The 17,891-nt window shown below is 51.6% G+C and overlaps 1 protein-coding gene across 8 annotated transcripts in view; it reads left to right on the forward strand.

Moving 5' to 3' along the window:
- The window catches only part of ERC1 (ELKS/RAB6-interacting/CAST family member 1), a 2,866,486-nt gene that overhangs the window by 1,474,364 nt on the left and 1,374,231 nt on the right, over positions 1–17,891 (forward strand). The gene's annotated exons all lie outside the window — the stretch shown is intronic.

Raw genomic sequence — 17,891 nt, forward strand, 5'->3', positions numbered from 1 at the left:
AGGGTGGTGCAGCGATAAAAGAAACAAATAATGTACGGTTGGCTGCTATTTTACAAAATAGCAGATGATGTGTTACCACAACATGCCATGCTGTATGTTTGAATTCCTGAAATTTGATCAGATAGGCCATGCGTCATTTTGAGTAGACCCTGCCGAATTGCAGTGCCTTGCTGCAGTTCATCTGTTAGTAACGTGGAGTGTGCAGATGCACTAGGCTCTTGACTTGCATATGCGAGCGATCTGGAAGATCTTTAAGGAGTTGTACGAGTTGTCCGACGAATAAATAGAACTCTTAATGATTGGACCAGGAGACATTTTCTGAAGGAAGGCTGCCACCACTGTCTTCACCCAAAGCATGAATTTGTTAGTGATCTTGAATAGTCCCAGTGAGGGTGCCGAAAATGACAATGCTAAAGAGTGTATGTTTACATTGTACCATGCTCAACAAAGCGATTAGGCTTGTGGGAACATCAGTATGCCATATGGTGAGGATGACGCAGCTACTGTAACTTTGGATCACAGAGTCATTTCAAAGTGTTCCACTATCTTATAATGCAATTATGTCCTAGAATGTGCCCCTCTAATAAATGTTATTGAATTTAGGACAATCTCTGAAATAAGGACTTTAATACGCACCTTAACGTTTACAGCCATTTAACTGTACATGGAACCTTTGTGGTACTATGCACACATCTTTCTTTTTAAGTTTTTTTTCTGGTTTCATTTCAATCAAGACATTTACTTAACTTGTTTGTCTCCCAGAATCTGAGACGTCCCCACATTAAGGTTAGCTGAGCTCCCTTTTTAACATTGATTATCTATGGACACTGAACATGGTCCATTTTATCTCTACTGTTGAGAATTCCCCTGACAATAATGCTTTCAAAGCATATTCAGTGAGAGAAATATAGCTTAGTTATGAAATATAGACTGGCATCTTGCACTGCCCTGTATTTACTCATATATGACCATGCCGCTTATTTGCCTGCCTGAAAATGTTCCTGGAATTGATATGGCGGCGATATTGTTTACTGTATTACTCGCTCATAGCTGTCAAGTGGACCGATGTAAGCCAGTCGCCATGAACCAGTCTGGCCTTTCACTTTGCATGCTGGAATTTGTAGGCCCATACTTATAATGAAATGATTGGTTCTCCAGCATGGGGTCTGGCATGGATTCACATGCTCATGAATATTCCCCGTCGTCAGGCTGGGAATCCTCGGTAAAGAAAAAACCAGTATCAGTTTCGTTTCTGATCTGTCTTTCGTAGTAATAACCAATCACTGGTCTCTGCGTCATACTGACCACAGCCAATGACTGCCCTCTACCTAAGCACCGCCTCTGGCAGCCATCTTCAGATTTTTACCGCACGTTCATGTGTTGGGATCCTCGTGCTATTGCTCTCGAGCGTTAGTGCTATTTTTTCACGTTTTTTCTCAAAAACTTCGTTTTTTCGGTCAAAAGAGCCTCAAGCTCCACCGACTCTCCATCCGATCAACGGGGACCCGTTTCGGATTCGTCTGCGCCCCTCAAGGGTGAAGATTTCGTCGAGCTACGCTTTTGGAGGACTCCAAAAGTTTCTCAGGCCCGGCCATGGCCCAGGAGAAGGGAAGCTCGACGCCCGGAAAGCTGTTCAGGGTCTGCCCTGGATGCCAGCTGCAGAACGTCTTCAAGGAGGACAAACACTCTTTTTGTCTTTACTGCCTACATGAGGACAAGACACACGTGGAGAAGAACTGTGCGTTTTGCGGCAACATGTCGGAGCGGACCATGAAGGACCGCCATCAACGTCTCGCCAACTGGCTAGAAGGGAAGAGCCCGTCCGGCGAGAAGAAGAGGAAGAAATCCGAGCGGTCTTCTAAGACCTTTGAGGACGCCCCGGCGACGGGGGTCCAACATAAGGCCAAGCACCGCGAGTCCGCTGGCACCGGGAGCGCCGAACGGTCGGGCTCTACGGGCGCCAGGCAGGGCGCACCCTCCCCGGCACCATCAACCACGAGCCAACGCTCTGGGTCGGGTAAGAGGAAGGCCGAGCACCCGGCGAAGCTCCTGGAGAGGCCCGGGTCGAGCTCGAAGGCGGAGGGGGAGCGAGGCAGTGTCCCCCCCCTCAAGGATAAGGCGGTGAGCGCACCTAAGGTGGTGAAGGCCTTAATCCATCCGGCCAAGCCCTCTATCGAAACTGTCGCGGCGGCCCTGGCTCAGCCTGTGGAGGCTACACCAGTGGTGGCGACCTCGGGGCTCAGAGTCTCCCTGCCACCTCGGAGGGAGTCCTCTTTTGTGCCCATCGATAGGACCCCCGTGAAATCCCCTGTGGGGAAGAAAAAGGGGGGGCAGGGCGTCGTCGTAGATTCGGCCTCAACCTCGGAGGAGGAGCTGGTCGAGGTCTTAAGCCACGGCCTCGGCGTGGAAGAAGACCGGCCCGTCGGGATGGATCCCGACGCAGGTGACGACGGCCCCTGATCGCCCGTCGGATTCCCCGCTGCCAACGCCGCGAGACAACTCGGCGGCCATTTTGTTGGCTATACAGTCCTTATGCTCTGAGATGAGGACGAGACTACCGTTGCCGACGGAACCTCTCCCGTCGGGGGACCCAGAACCGGGACCTTCTGGTGTTCCCCCTACCAAGAAAAGAAGGATCCACCCTCCACCTCCTTTTCAGCCGTCGCGCCCCTTCCAGCCCTCCTCCCCGTCCACCCGAGGGGATGATACGGGGACTGACACGGCAGCGACGGGTACGGACGACGAGGTATACGACGAGGATGTACCGTCGTCGCCTCCCACCAGGGCTTCTCCGCCCGACGAGATTGGATCGTTCCACTCAATGATCGCCAGGGCATCCGAGCTTTTCAACTCTGCCCTGAGGAGAAGAAGAAGGAAGGTTTCCTTTATCAGCGGCGCGAGGCCAAGAGGAAGACGGTCCTCGCGGTGCCTCTATTGGACGACATTTGGGATGATGGCCTCACCCTCCTCAAGAACCCGTCCACGACGCCAGCTAGAAGAGACCGGTACGAGAAAAAGTACCGGGTCCCGGACACGGCCCCCCTGTGCCTCCAGGCGCAGCCTACCCCGGACTCTGTCGTCTCCGCGGCGGCCAGGAAAAAAGCGGGGGGGGTGCGTCCTCCACATCGACTTCCCCACCGGACGGCGAGGGAAAGAAATTGGACGCTATGGGACGCAGAGTCATCTCGTCTGCAGCGATGACGATTAAAGCTGCCAACGCCTTGGCTATCGTGGCCCGATACGACAGGGAGCTCTGGTACAAACTGGCTCCCCTGCTGGACTTCTTGCCGGACGACAAGAGGGCAGAGGCCCTGGAGATCCTGCAGGAAGGTGAGGTGGCTTCGGACCACGCCATTACCGTTGCGACGGACATCGCCGACACTGGGTTCCGCCAGTTGGGCAACGGCGTTTGCCTTAGGCGGCGTGGATGGCTCAGGGCTACGGACTTCCGTCAAGACATTCAGACCAGAGTCCTGGACATGCCCTTCGATGGGAACAACCTGTTTGGGAAAACGGTGGACGATTCCCTTCAGGCCATTAAAGCGGACACCGAGACGGCCCGGGCCCTTCGAGTTCTGCAACAACGACGGACGCCCTTTCGGAGCAGCGGAGGCAAGGGCGCCTCCAAAGGTTCCGGCGGCGGTTTCTCCTCCTACCGTCAAGCGGCCCGCTCGTCATCTCAGGAGGCCTACAGAGGACGAGGCAAGCCTGGCGGACCCCGCCGTCGTCTCCAAGGACAAGGCGCTAAAGCCTCGTCGAAGCAGGATTGAACCGGCCGGGGGGTCGGGCCCCCACCGAAGCACCCCGGTGGGAGGCCGGCTGGCGAGCTTCGTCAGCGTGTGGGAGTCCATCTCCACCGACCGTTGGGTGTTGGACGCCTTGGGCCGGGGCCACGCGCTCGAGTTTCAAAGAAAGTGTCCGCGCGTCCCCCCCGTGGCCAGGAAAGAACTTCACGTCCCTCAACTTCTCCTGGAGGTGAAGGCGATGCTCAAGAAGGGCGCCATCGAACTCGTCCCAAAGAGGCTTTGGGGCTCCGGAGTCTACTCGAGATACTTCCTCGTGACGAAGAAGACGGGGGGATGGCGTCCCATCCTGGACCTGCGACGTCTGAACAAGTTCATCAAGGCGCAAAAGTTCCGGATGGTCACCCTCCAGCACGTCCTGGGTCAGCTGGAGGAAGGAGACTTCCTGTCGTCGTTGGATTTGGAGGATGCCTACTTCCATATTCCCATCTTGAAGGGGCACCGAAAATTCCTCAGGTTTGTGGTCCAAGGGCGGCATTACCAGTTCAAAGCCCTCCCCTTCGGTCTACGGTCGGCACCCAGGGTGTTCACCAAGTGCCTCGCACCGGTGGCGGCTCAGCTGCGCCGCGAAGGGATCCATGTCTACCCCTACCTGGACGACTGGCTCATCCGAGCCAAGACAAGGGAGCTCGCCGTGGTCCACACGGCAAGGACCGTCCAACTTCTCACGGACCTGGGATTCTCCGTGAACTACGCCAAATCCCACCTGGTACCCGCGCAAGACGCTCTGTTTCTGGGAGCGAGGCTCAACACAGTGTCCCTTCTGGCCTCCCCGTCGGAGGAGAGGACCAGGACCATCCTGGGCAAGGTGCAGCGGATGTTGGTGGCCGACGCGGCCAAGGTGAGGTCCATCAAGTCCCTCCTCGGAATGATGTCTTCCTGCATCTACCTCATTCCCATGTGCAAGCTCCGGATGCGCCCGTTGCAGGAGTTCCTGGACGCGCGCTGGATCCAAACGACGGGCAACTTCGAGGAAAGGATCACACTCGACGAGAGTTTCCGACGAGCGATCCGGTGGTGGGGCACCCGCGCGCATCTGACGGCGGGCATGGACTTCCAGACCCCAGCCCTCCAGGAGACAGTGACCACGGATGCCTCCCTGGAAGGGTGGGGAGCGCACACCGAAAATCTGCACGCAAGGGGCCTTTGGCTCCCGACGGAGAAATCCTTACATATCAACGTCCTGGAGCTCCGTGCAGTGTTTTGGGCCCTCAGGTCCTTCCTTCCGTCCCTCAAGGGCAAGGTGGTGAGGATCTTCACCGACAACACCACCACCATGTTTTACATCAGAAAACAGGGCGGAACCAGGTCCCCAGCACTGTCCTAGGAGGCGCAGGACCTGTGGCATTGGGCAGTCGCCCAAGGGATGTTTCTGGTGCCGTTTCATCTGGCAGGGATAAAAAACACCATCGCCGACTCACTCAGCAGGGAGCTGCGCTCGTGCCACGAGTGGGAACTACGGCAGGATCTAGTGGATCGCCTCTTCCGACGGTGGGGCACACCCCAGATCGACCTGTTCGCGACGGCGACGAACTCCAAGTGCCGGAGGTTCGCCAGCAGGTTTCCCCAGGCGAGGAGCATGGGCGATGCTTTCTCGTTCCCCTGGGAGGGCCTGTTCCTCTACGCGTTCCCTCCTTTGCCACTGCTAATCCGGCTCGTCAACCAGCTCAAGAGGTCACGGTGCAGGATGATCCTCGTCGCACCTGCGTGGCCGAGGCAGATATGGTTCCCGGACCTTCTGGACTTGTCAGCGTCCCCGCCAATCAAGCTGCCGGTGGACGCGGATCTGCTCTCCAGGGAAGGAGGCGGCATCCTCCACCACGACCCGAAATCGGTGAACTTGCAGGCCTGGCTCCTGCAGCGCTAGAGTTTGGAGGATACGACATACCGGCCGACTGCAGAGAGGTTCTTGCAAAGGCCAGGGCGTCCTCGACTCTTAAATGCTACGGACACAAATGGAAGAGGTTCTCTGTCTGGTGCCACGCACAGATTAACCCTCTACGGATTACGGCTCCCCAAGTTCTGCCGTACCTGCTGACGCTGGCCAAAGCTGGACTGGCACACGCGTCCATCAAGATTCATCTTGCTGCGATCTCCCGATACACCAGAACCACGGGACGGACGTCCTTGTGGTCTCATCGTCTGGTGAAAGAGTTCATGAAGGGACTGTTCAGATCGTTCCCGCTGGTGAAGGCTCCGGCCCCGGCGTGGGAGCTCAACGTGGTGCTGACCAAGCTCATGGGACCTCCGTTCGAGCCTCTGCACTGGGCCCCGTTGAAGTTTCTGTCGTGGAAAACAGCGTTTCTTGTGGCCATCACCTCCGCACGACGGGTGGGAGAGATCCAGGCCCTTTCCTGCAAGGCCCCGTACTTGACTTTTCACGACACGAGGGTAGTGCTCAGGACGCACCCCTCCTTCATGCCCAAGGTACCGTCGGACTTCTATCTCAACGAACCCTTGGTGTTGCCTGTGTTCTTCCCGTCGCCTTCGTCGCCGGCTGAGAGGACTTTGCACTCGCTGGATGTGGCTAGAGTGCTGAAGTTCTACGTGGACCGCACAAAGTGTTTTCGGAAGACGTCACAACTCTTTGTGAACTTTGGACCTGTCAATCAGGGGAAGGCTCTCTCGAAGGCTTCCATTTCCAGCTCTCCGGCTGTATCATGTACTGTCATCGGTTGGCAAACCGACCGCTGCCCGGCCGTCCGAGAGCCCATTCCACCAGAGCGATCGCAGCTACCACGGCGTTCCTTTCTGGTGTGCCCCTGCTGGACATATGCAGGGCTGCTACGTGGAGGTCGACGCACACCTTCACGAAGTTCTACTGCGTCGATCGGGATTCCAGGGAGGAGTCCAGGGTCGGCCAAGCAGTGCTGCGCAACCTGTTCACCTGAGGTGAGCCTGGTGAGGAGGTAAGATGCTTAATGTTGAGTTTGATGCAATGCTTAATGTTGAGCCTTTGCCACCTTCCGTGGTTGTGCATGTGTGTACTGCTATGTATTCTTTATTCATGAGCATGTGAATCCATGCCAGACCCCATGCTGGAGAAGGAACAAGTTACTTACCTGTAACTGTTGTTCTCCAGCATGGGTCTGGCATGGATTCACATGCGAACCCTCCCGCCTACCCCTCTGCGGCTCTTCACTTGGTCATACTGCCACTTCACGTGCTTCCAAATCTGAAGATGACCGCCAGAGGAGGTGCTTAGGTAGAGGGCAGTCATTGGCTGTGGTCAGTATGACGCAGAGACCAGTGATTGGTTATTACTACGAAAGACAGATCAGAAACGAAACTGATACTGGTTTTTTCTTTACCGAGGATTCCCAGCCTGACGACGGGGAATATTCATGAGCATGTGAATCCATGCCAGACCCATGCTGGAGAACAACAGTTACAGGTAAGTAACTTGTTCCTTATTTATAACGTGCATAATACCCAGAGGTTTCTAAGTGCGGACCCGGTGATGGAGCCTGTGTTGCTCCATGTCATCTTACTTCCAAGACGAGCACGTTGCTCTGGAGCTATCCTCACCGGACTTATAATGGAGGAAAACAGTCATAAGTTCCAGCATGCGACGGGAAAAGCCAGGACAGCCTCACAATGTAATGCTTGACATAGTGCTGCTTTGCAGATATGCTTGCTGCTTATTTGCTGCATACAAGCAGGGTGCAGAGTGGGGTATCGTGATCCGTTGGAATATGCGTGCATGTAATCTGGTTTCTGCAATGCTATAAACCCCTTACGTTTCTCTGCTTGGTAATCTCTTTGAAACTGTTCGGAAAACGAAAGTTCCAAGCATAACATTAATGATTATTTTATGGTCACTGATTAGACATTGACCCTCATTCCTAGGTTGCTGCTAGTCATGGTGCTATTAGCGCCATAACTAGCACCAATACCGGTGCCGCCACCGACTTGGTGGTATGAGGATTTACCAGTCTATTCTGACCTTTAAGGGACCGGTAAGTCCCCATATGAAAAGCCATTCCCCATTCCCATTTGAGCCCCTATAGGGCTCAGTGGGAAGGGGGAAGGTGTCAGGGAAGGGGGAAGGTTATTGACCCCGGTATCCATTTGCGGGTCCCGTCCATAACGCCTGGTAAAACCAGGCGTTAAGGGAGGACCCGCAAAGGGACCTCGGAATAGGGCGCAAAGGGATTACCGGCACCGTCACCAGTGTCATATAGAGGAAGAGGCCGTATAAGGAACAGGAAAAAAGAACAGTGTCTATACTGGCTTCACAGTCCTCTTATATAAATAAATAAATCATCAATATTAAATCACTTCGCTATCATCATGCTATGCTATCAGCGCCATGTGATGTTCTGTAATGTTCATAAACTGTTGAATAGCTCTACCTATGTGCGGGATCTCTGGACACATTTTCATTAGATATCAAGGTCAATGTACAGATATATGGATATTATATATATTGGTTACATGTGTTCTATTTTAAAACTGCAAGTGACTAACTGGCTTAAATAGATACGTTTAAAAAAAATGAAGGCCCTCTTTTACAACCCTCGCTAGTACAAACTATTCAGCATTGTGACAAATAGACAAGGAAACAGGCAGCAGTGTAAAAGGGAACAAATGCAGCTGTCACTTTAAGGCTGCCATCCTCCACTGGTATCTCATTCAGTGAAGTGACAGTTGAACCCGCAGTTAATTTTTCTGCTCTGGGAATTGTTCTGAGACTCCATCATTTTTTAGTCCATTCATCGGACGCAGTCTCCCCATCAGCTAATTCCTCTGGTCCCAGCTATGCTAAACTAGCCAGAATACTCCTGCACTTATTGACAAATGTGCCTTGCGGGGAGGTAAGGGGTGGGAGGGGAAAAGAAGGATGATCACACTGTGTGTATAGTGTGTCTGCCGGTTTACCACATCATTGATGAATAGCACATTTGGCAAAAATGCCTTCAATGCATCTACAATATTTTGTGGATTTCATGAAAGAAGGGTGCCATGTATCAGATCAGCTTATCAGCACTTGCAAGAATTTCTCTGAGCTAGCTATTCAGCCATTTCTTTTCAGAATGTACTCGATGTCTGGGGTGGTGTTATTTAATACTCATACGTCCTGTTCCCTTTCCTTCAACCTTGTGGGCATCCCCCAACATGGGGACGGTATCGGATCCTTTGGCAGTGAAAAATTGAGAATGCCCTTTAAATTTAGCATAACGTGTTGGGGCACAGCCTCGGATGTGGGAACATCCCGCTGTGGCCCCGTCTTCTGGCACCTCACCTCAGTACCCTTTCTCCACACGGACGTTGTCGGACCTGGCAGCCAGTGCAGAGATTTGTTTTAGCTTTCTGCTTGTCCCCGTTTTGTTTTTTCAATCTTATTTAACTTCGACCTCAGGGGGATAAGGGATAGTCGAGTGCCACCTCCAAGAGTCTGTCCTCGGCACGATCCAGCATGGCTACCAGCACATAAGCCAAGGGTGTCCAGCCTGCCGGAGCTCGCTCTGAGGTCGTGAATCAGGGCGTTATAACCACCGGCCGGCTGGCCAAGGCTTAGCACCTACCAGAGTGATCTCTGAGGTCAACGCTTCAGCTTCGGGTGCAAGACCCAAGCTGTATCATCCAGTGTCTGAGGCCTCTTGTGGCTCAGGACCGCCACACCCTCCTGCTCAGGGCATGGCCCAAGGCTTCAAAATGGCAGAGAGGCACGTGGACGAGCTTACCTGGCCAGCGGCCATCTTGTATACAGCTTCAGGCCTGCCCGTGCTTTCACCCATGGAATGGGCTTTGCAAGATGATCCCAGTCCCCTTCCCTCTGGAAGCGGCAGCAGATTGTACGGTACAGGCATCTGGTCTCCTCAGGGATACATCTATTCATCACAGCCTTATGGCTACACGCCCCAGGCATATCGGTGCTTGGACCAGGAGCGGAGGCCCAGCACCTCGGAGTGCCGGACCTCTAGGCACCCGAAGGCTTGCGAGGCCAGCTTCTCCAATCGCTTCCTCTTCGTCATGCATTCCCTTCAGATAAAGGGGCTCCTGAAGGATATAGTGAAGGAGGCCATCTGGCAGGTGGTGCCGCCCCAGTCCCTTCCTCTGGGTACTCCTCCCATTCGTCGGGCTCTGCCGGTTCCAGTGCTGGGCCCTCTCCCGGTCCAGGCCCTACTGGTTGTTCAGACCCCTCCACCCCCTCCTGTCCCACAAACACTTCCCTCTCAACAGCCGTTGGACCGGTCTTCGGCGCCGGACTTTAGGCAGAGGGCCCATTGGCACCTGTGTCCCAAGGCCTGGATTCCATCTGTGAAAGGGGGGGGTGGGGGTAACTATAGATGACAGCAAAGAGGACAATGACGCCCAGGACGATGAACCCTCGGCATCAGTTAAGGCCTTTCATGACCGTCTTGCGTGTTAGCAGGGGTCTTAGGCAAGCGCACCACGATCCGGGCTGGCATCCGTCTCCATAAGGATGTCCTACATGTGGCAAAAGATCTGGGAGAAGCCCAGGGCTAATGCCCAGATGAACAACAAGTTGGACAGCAGGTTCAGGCTGATGGACGGGTAGCCATTCTTCCTGGGATCCCACCCTCAGCTTCATTGTTCAGTGGTGGCCTCCTTGTATTCTAAACCATTGTCGTCTTCATCTTCCTCCACGGGAGCCACCTCCAGTTGTCTTTCCAAGGAGGCAAAGTCCTCGAAGGTTTTGGAAAGCACTGTTATTCCATCTCAGGACTGCATTTGCTGCAAGCCAACGCAGACACCCGCTTGGTTGCGGCTAACCGGAACCTGTGGCGGAAGCACTGGGAATTTCTGCCCGAGCTCCTTTCTGACAAGCAAGCCTCCTTAAAGGCCGGTCTGCCAGATGCCCGGGCCATTGCGCAGGACCTCATGGAGTCTTCAGTTTCCCACATCGACGCAGCTAGCAGAGGGCTGTGCCTTGGTGTTGAGATGAGAAGGATGGCGTCGATTCATGCCACTACGTTTTCATCTGACGTGCAGGAGTGTATCCTGGACCTGCCCTTTGATGGTTTGAAACTTTTTCATTCGTCAACCGATGACGAGTTGACAAAGAAGTAAACCTCCACTCAAACCACTAAGTGCTTGGCTATCCTGACAAAACTTGGACAGAAATCCTTCGCTCAGTCCCAGGGCAGGACAGAGTTCAAGCCCTACGCTTTCACCGGCTTCAAGGAGTTCCGGAACTGCGATACACAGAGGCCTCTCAGATCACTCTGCGACAACAGGAGAAAGCAACAGAGGACGTTGCTCAGTTTTTCTGTTCCCCCTCCTCTGTCTATGCCTTTGACGTGAAGAAGCAGTGACGTCAAGGGGGGGGGGGGGCAACACAGCTCTGTTTCAGGACACCTCGAAGCGTCTTTTCAGCAACCCGTGGATCCTATCTGTAGTGTCCATGAGCTTCGGTGTTCCTCTTCCTTTGCCTCTACCATCCTTTCCGTCAGATCGGGCCCCCAGCTCTTTTACGGGAGGTCCATTCGCTCTTGGAGATGCAGGCGATGGAACCGGTTCTTCTTGTGGACATGGACTCTGGGTACTAATACAGGATTCTTGCAGTACCCAATAACAACCAGGCTGGCCTGAGGGTTGTCCTGGACCTGTCCGTTCTAAACCCGTCTTTACTGCTGGAACGCTTCAAGATGATTACTCTTGCTCACATAGCCGATTCTCTGTGTGCAGGGGACTGGATGTGTTCCCTGGACTTCTAGCATGCTTTCCTGCATGTACCCATCTACCAACCGCATTGGAAGTTTCTGCGTTTCACGATAGTCGTACCACTTTCAGTACAAGGTGCTGCCCTTCAGCCTGAACTCGGCCCCTTGTGTCTTCACAAAGTTGATGAACGCAGTGGCGGGCCTTCTCCGCTTCTAGGGCCATCATCTGTACCCTTATTTGGCTGACTGACTGGTGAGGGCAGGGTCACCCGAGGGGGGGTGTTACACTCCTGCCAGAGATAGGCGGATACCTTTATCAGCTGGGGTTCTCCCTCAACCAGAGGAAGTCAGTTGTGCCCATCTCAGGTACTGGTCTTCCTAGGGGTGCATTGGAACACTACTGTTTAGCCAGTGTTCCCTATGCCCGAGAGGCTTGGTGGTTCCAGCCCATTCTGGGCGTGATGGCCTCCGGTTTGCTCACTGTACAGCATGCTCTGCTCAAGATGAGACACCTCCTGCTCCGCCTGGCGGCCAATTGGGATCAGGATACTGGATCTCAGTCGGACAGGGTCCCAATACCACTGTTCCTGCTGCCCGATCTTCGCTGGTGGCTGATGGATGGCAATGTTTCAGTGGGAGCCCCCTTCACCCGACCGGAGCTACCCTCGTGGTGACAACCGACTTCTCTCTTTCGGGCTGGGGGGGCTCCACGATTCATGGAGCATGGTCCAGGACAGAAACCCTCCTGCATATCAATCTGCTCGAGCTCTGGGGAGTGGGCCTGGACCCTAAGGCGTTTTTGCCCCTCATCAGGGGCAGGTCTGTTCTGGTCAGAACGGACTATTCTACTACAGTGTTTTACCTTAACATGCTTGGTGACACCCGTTCCCTCCTTCCTCTGCATGAAGGTGGTATTGATCTGGGAATTGGCCCTGACGAAGGGGGATTTGGATTTCAGCAGCTAGTAAATGGACACAGTTCTGCCAATGGGCTTGTGACAATGGCCTGGACCCTGTCGCCTGTCCCCTGGATGACATACTGGATTTTTCAGCACACCTGGCTCATTCTGGAGTTCAGGTGGATATTTGCTGCACTCATTTGGTAGCCATTGTGGCTTACAAGAATTCCCCAGAGCATGTGTTTTCTGCGGCCATCCCGGTGGGCCTTAAGGGGTTGTCTAGGCTTTTTCCGCCGGTGCATAGGCCGCACCCGGTCTGGGACCTCAATGTGGTTCTGGCAGCTTTGCAGAGCAAGCCTTTCGAGACCATGGCCTCTGTGGACATCCGCTTGGTGATACTAAAAACAGTTCTGCTGATGGCTTTCACCTCTGCGCGCAGGGAGGTTCTCACCTCTGCGTGCAGGGATAGTGAGCTGCAGGCGTTGTCCTCGTGCGAGCCCTTCACCACGTTTCACAACAACACGGTCATCTTGTGCACTCACCCAAACTTCTTGCCGAAGGTGGTCGCTCCTTTTCATCTGAATCAGGAGATATGCCTGCCAGTGTTCTTCCCAAACCTGCAGTCAAAGGCAGAGAGGGCCCTGCATTCCTTGGACCTCAACAAGGTCCTCAAGTCTTCTCTCTGACTAAATCCTTCGGTAAGTTCTAGGCATTGTTCATGACTTTTGGGAGCTCCTTCCCCAGCTCTCGGGCATCCATCGCCCCGTTGGATGGTCAGGCCATTTTCAGAGGCATACACAGCCATGGGCAGACCTGTTCCTGAGGGGGATACTTGCCCAAGCGGTCAGAGCCTAGGCTATGGACTCCGAGTTTCAATGACATGCGTCTTGGTATGTCATCGACAAGGCGGCTACTTGGTCCACTCGGTCAGCCTTCTGTAAGCACTACTCACTGGACACCAGCTCCAGTCGTCATTCTGAGTTTGGTCAGGTGGTTCTGACGAACACTTTTGCTTCGTCCTAGATATGAGGCAGGTTATCACAGCTCCATCCTATGTTCTTGTTCGGTGGAATCACCCACAACCATAGAGGAAAGGGGATGGGGCGCATGAGTAATTAAAGTTACTCACTGTAGTGACATGAATGCTCAGTCATTTCTCCCCTTTCCTCCATACATCCCACCGCCTTCCTCCGCTAGTATGCCAATGGCGAATATCTAATAGAGGTAGCCAGGTATTTAAGCATCCAATGTGTTAAAAGGGGACTGAGGTGAGGCACTGGAGAATGGGAACTCTGTCCGTTCCCATGCCCCAGGTTGCGTCCCCGCGTGCTATACTAAATTTAAAGGGGAAACTCAATTTTTCACTGCCAAATGTTCTGATACCGTCCCCATGTAAGGGGATGCCCACAAGTATGGAGGAAAGGGGACTAAGGACTGAGTATCTAGTCCCTACAGTGAGTAACTTTAATGTACTCAATGCTTAGAAATGAATAAGGCTGTTTACTCTGTTTTCTCATTTTTCTGGTGACCCTTATGCTTTTCTAGTTCTGGTCTTTCTGACTCCTTAAGTGCTGCAACCCCTAAAAAATAAAATTGAGACATGAACTTTCCTTCTTAGTGGCAAGGTAAGTGGTGGCTTTTCCTACCGGTGTGGGTCACGCAGATCACTGTCATCACCGGTCATTTACGTTGACATCCAGAGTAGCTGCAGTGATAAGTTTACTATCGAGGAAGTCATAATCATTGGTACTATCTTTGACATGGCTAGGGACCTATCACCATTGACATCTGTGATATCACAGCCTCAGTCTGGATCTCATAGGCGTTGTCAAAGGACAAGACCGTGTCTCCAGTCCCTGTGATGCTGGAGGAACCAGTCTAGTCACCCAGGAAACCAGAGATAACCACACAAGTGTCCCAGATCTTTCACCACTGCAACTGAGAAGCATGTTCACCTGCATTGCAGGGCAGGTATGACACTGATCTGTCAGTTAATCCAGAACTACATTGCTTATTCACCAGACGCAAAGATAGGCCGTGCATCACAGTGAGTGCAAATCAAGCATGTTGCACCTCAATCTCCACGCACCCTTCAAGACCATTCACCTTCGTCCTCTGATTGTAGTGTCTTCTCTCTGAAGTCACCAGACTCCTTGCATCACAGTTTATAAGCTATGGGTGACATGATTACATTCTTTGAAGTTAACAAAAGAGCAGCAGTGAGCTTCCCATGCAAATTAAGGTTATTTGACCGAAACGGTCACCCACAAGGCAGTGGAAGTAGACTCCAAGCTCAAGTAGTAGACCATCTTGCCAGTGAGGAAAAAGTAGTAGACACCAGCCTGCGTCCGCAAAGAAGCTTCTTATTACTCTTAATGCTTTACCACCTCTCTACACTCAAGTGGGCAGATAGGTTTCAAATCACATTGTCCCCTGAGACAGGTTGGTGGACCATTGGCAACATGAATACAGAATCAGATTGTATTCATCCTCACTCAAAATACCAACCCAGAAATTCTTCCCACAACATGAATCATTACCTTAGCCACAAAGTTATAGGCTGTATTGTCTTATGTCAAGCGCCCTGATGCCTGCGGGCTTCCGGCGCTATACATACATACATCAATGTATTGGTGGTTACGGTTGTACACCTGGCCCTGAAAGTGTTCTTCTGTCCATCGCATTGAAGTCCCTGCTGATTTTCTAAAGTCCATGTCTTAAATGTGACAAATTGATCAACAAATCGAGCTATCAAATTGTTGTATTGCACAAAACTTGTAATTAACTTTAAGTAATCACTTGGCTTACCAGTAATCACTTACCGTTTTAGGGCAGTGTGCAGCAATTGTTCAGACTCTGCAAGTGGTGTGACCACCTTTGGTGTTTATCTGATCTGATCCTTTACTCTGTAGGATCATTTGATTGCGTGCAACCCCAGTTTCAATTACAGCATTCCATTTTTGGTATAAAGTAATTGGAAAGGAGGGCAGGGACATCACCCCCTTGAAACTCGCATATGTCAACCATTGGAATCCCATTCAGCCCATAATTTCCTAAATTTCTGGGGGTAGCCCCGGGATAATGTAATTTCTAAATTTAAAAGTCTTCCTTTTGAACCAATACACAGGCCATCCTACAACATTTAACATGGAAAGTAGCCTTTCTCATAGCCATCCCATTGGCCAGATGGGTGAGCGAGATTCAGGTATTGTGCGCTCATGAGCAATTTGTATTTTCTTAAGGAGAACCCACCGTAACTTCCTTTACAAAATTATTTCAAGTTTCCTTATCAATCCATCCGTATCAGAAATTTGTCTTTGAATGGATTGTGTCCTCCAACGTATTCCTCATCTTAGATATATCCTTACCTTTAGGTTTTGCCTCGGAACATTTTTCCTCTCTCCAGCAGAGGGTGCTCCACTGAAGGCAGCGACGTTGATGTCCCTCGGTGGCCTCCATCGAGTGTCGACGTCATCCGTAGTATAATTGCCTCGAGCGCGCTCGTTGGCCTCAGTTCCGTTTTTCCGTTAGCTCCGCTTCGGATCGAAATATAACAACGCTTCAGTCACAGCGAATTATGTCGTCTTCTTCGAACCCGTCTACTCCGAAAACGGGATTTAAGAAATGTCTATGGTGCGGAAGAAAAATGTCGCTCACCGACCCTCACCTTAACTGTCCCTGGTGCCTCAGATCCGAACATCGGATCGACGACTGCGGTTCGTGCCAATCTGACCCATAAGGCCTTGAAAGAAAGACGAGTTAAACTGGCGGTGGGGGAGGAATCCTCGAAGTTTTCTTCGAGAGGGAAGAAAGACTCGGCTGAGTCTTCGGCAAAACGCCATAAAAAATCCAGATCGAGGAGTAGATCAAGTAAGTCCTCTTCTTCTTCGTCCAAAAAGGCGAAGAAGAGACGACACCGATCTCCCTCTTCTTCTTCTTCCTCGACTTCGGAGGAAGTTATTACTTGTCCAACTAAACATGACTCCCTTAAAGTCGAATGCATTTACAGAGTCGATGATAAAACCTTTGAGAATGCGGCCCAGACCCCCTCAAAAATGTCTGTTGAAGGTCATGCCTCTACTCACAAAAGAAGTGACAGAGGAAGGACTAAAACTAGAAAATCTGACAAGAAATTGTCGAGGGTGTCTTCTAGGGACTCTTCCCAGACACCTAAAAAGACAGACCTTAAGAAAAAGACTCTAAACGTTGATAGTCTTTAAAGACCTCGACGAAAAAAATCTTCGAAGCCTCTGTCGAAGGCTGTCAATTATAAAGGGTCGACGAACCAGCAGAAAAAAGTCATGTCGAGTGCTTTATCGACGACCTCGAAGGCTCCTTCGACAACACTGACTGCCTCGAAGATTCCCTCAACAGCATTCGTAGTGCCTTCGAAAACATCAAAGAATACCTCGAAAACATTGAAGGTAACGACTACGACTTCAACGCCATTGACGCTTCTGTCGACATCGACACCAATTACAGGGTTGAAACCTCTTCCTGAGAAAGTATTTCACCCAGAAAGCAGACATGATTTTTTCCAAACTATGTCAGCTGTATATGGAGAAATGTCCTCAGAAAATGAAGAGGATGAAGAAGAAGATGAACCTGAAGTTTCATCAGCAGGAGTAAAATATGGTACAAGAGAAGTTCCTGAGGAATTAATCAATCCTCAATCAGAAATGCAGGACTTGTATGAATGTTTACAGTCTGCAAGTGGACTAGAAACGTCCCCTGAATACGAATTTGAAAGACCAGATCCAGCAGAACATGCTGATTTGGGTTACAGAAAACTTATGAATAAAGTAACAGAGTTTATGGGATGGGGTAGGAATTCACCTGTATACCAGGATGATGATATGACAGATATTTTGTCAGGAGGTCCTCAACCAGATCCCAGACTTCCCTTTCATATTGCCCTGCAAAGGAGAGTAAATGCTGCTTGGGAAAGACCGGAATCTATTCCAGGAGTGAATAAAAAATATGTGGCAAAATACAGACCTTGTAACTCTGATCCAGAGTATTTGAGTAAGCGTCCTTCTCCTGAGAGTCTGGTAGTGCAGCCAGCCACATCAACAAAAAATGCTGTATACCCTACAATTCCCCCTGATAGGGATGACAAGAAGATAGATACATGGTCGAAAAAGGTCTTTACATCAGGAAGCATGGCTCTAAAGTCCACCAATGTATCTTGTACGCTGGCTAGATTCAATTATACTCTGTGGGACTGCATGTCAGCGGTAGCTCAACACATCCCGGAAGGAGAGGAACGTGATGGTTTCCTGTCCATAATTAAGGATGTTAAGGAGGCTTCGGGAGAATGCCTTCAAGCAGGTTTGGACACTGCTGACAGTATCAGCAGGTCCATGGCGTTTCAGCGCAGTGCTACACAGATTTGCGTGGCTAAGGAAGTCGGGTTTCGCACCCGAATGTTCAATCCAGACTTCTTAATATGCCATTTGACGGCTCGAGGCTGTTTGGCAGCAAGGCGGATGAATGTTTGGAGAAGCTGCAGACCTCCAAGGCAGCGGCAAATTCACTCAGTGCCGTTATAAGACAACC

The sequence above is a fragment of the Ambystoma mexicanum genome, chromosome 12, assembly GCF_040938575.1.
Source record: "Ambystoma mexicanum isolate Mex_15411 chromosome 12, UKY_AmexF1_1, whole genome shotgun sequence".
Taxonomy (NCBI): Eukaryota; Metazoa; Chordata; class Amphibia; order Caudata; family Ambystomatidae; genus Ambystoma; species Ambystoma mexicanum.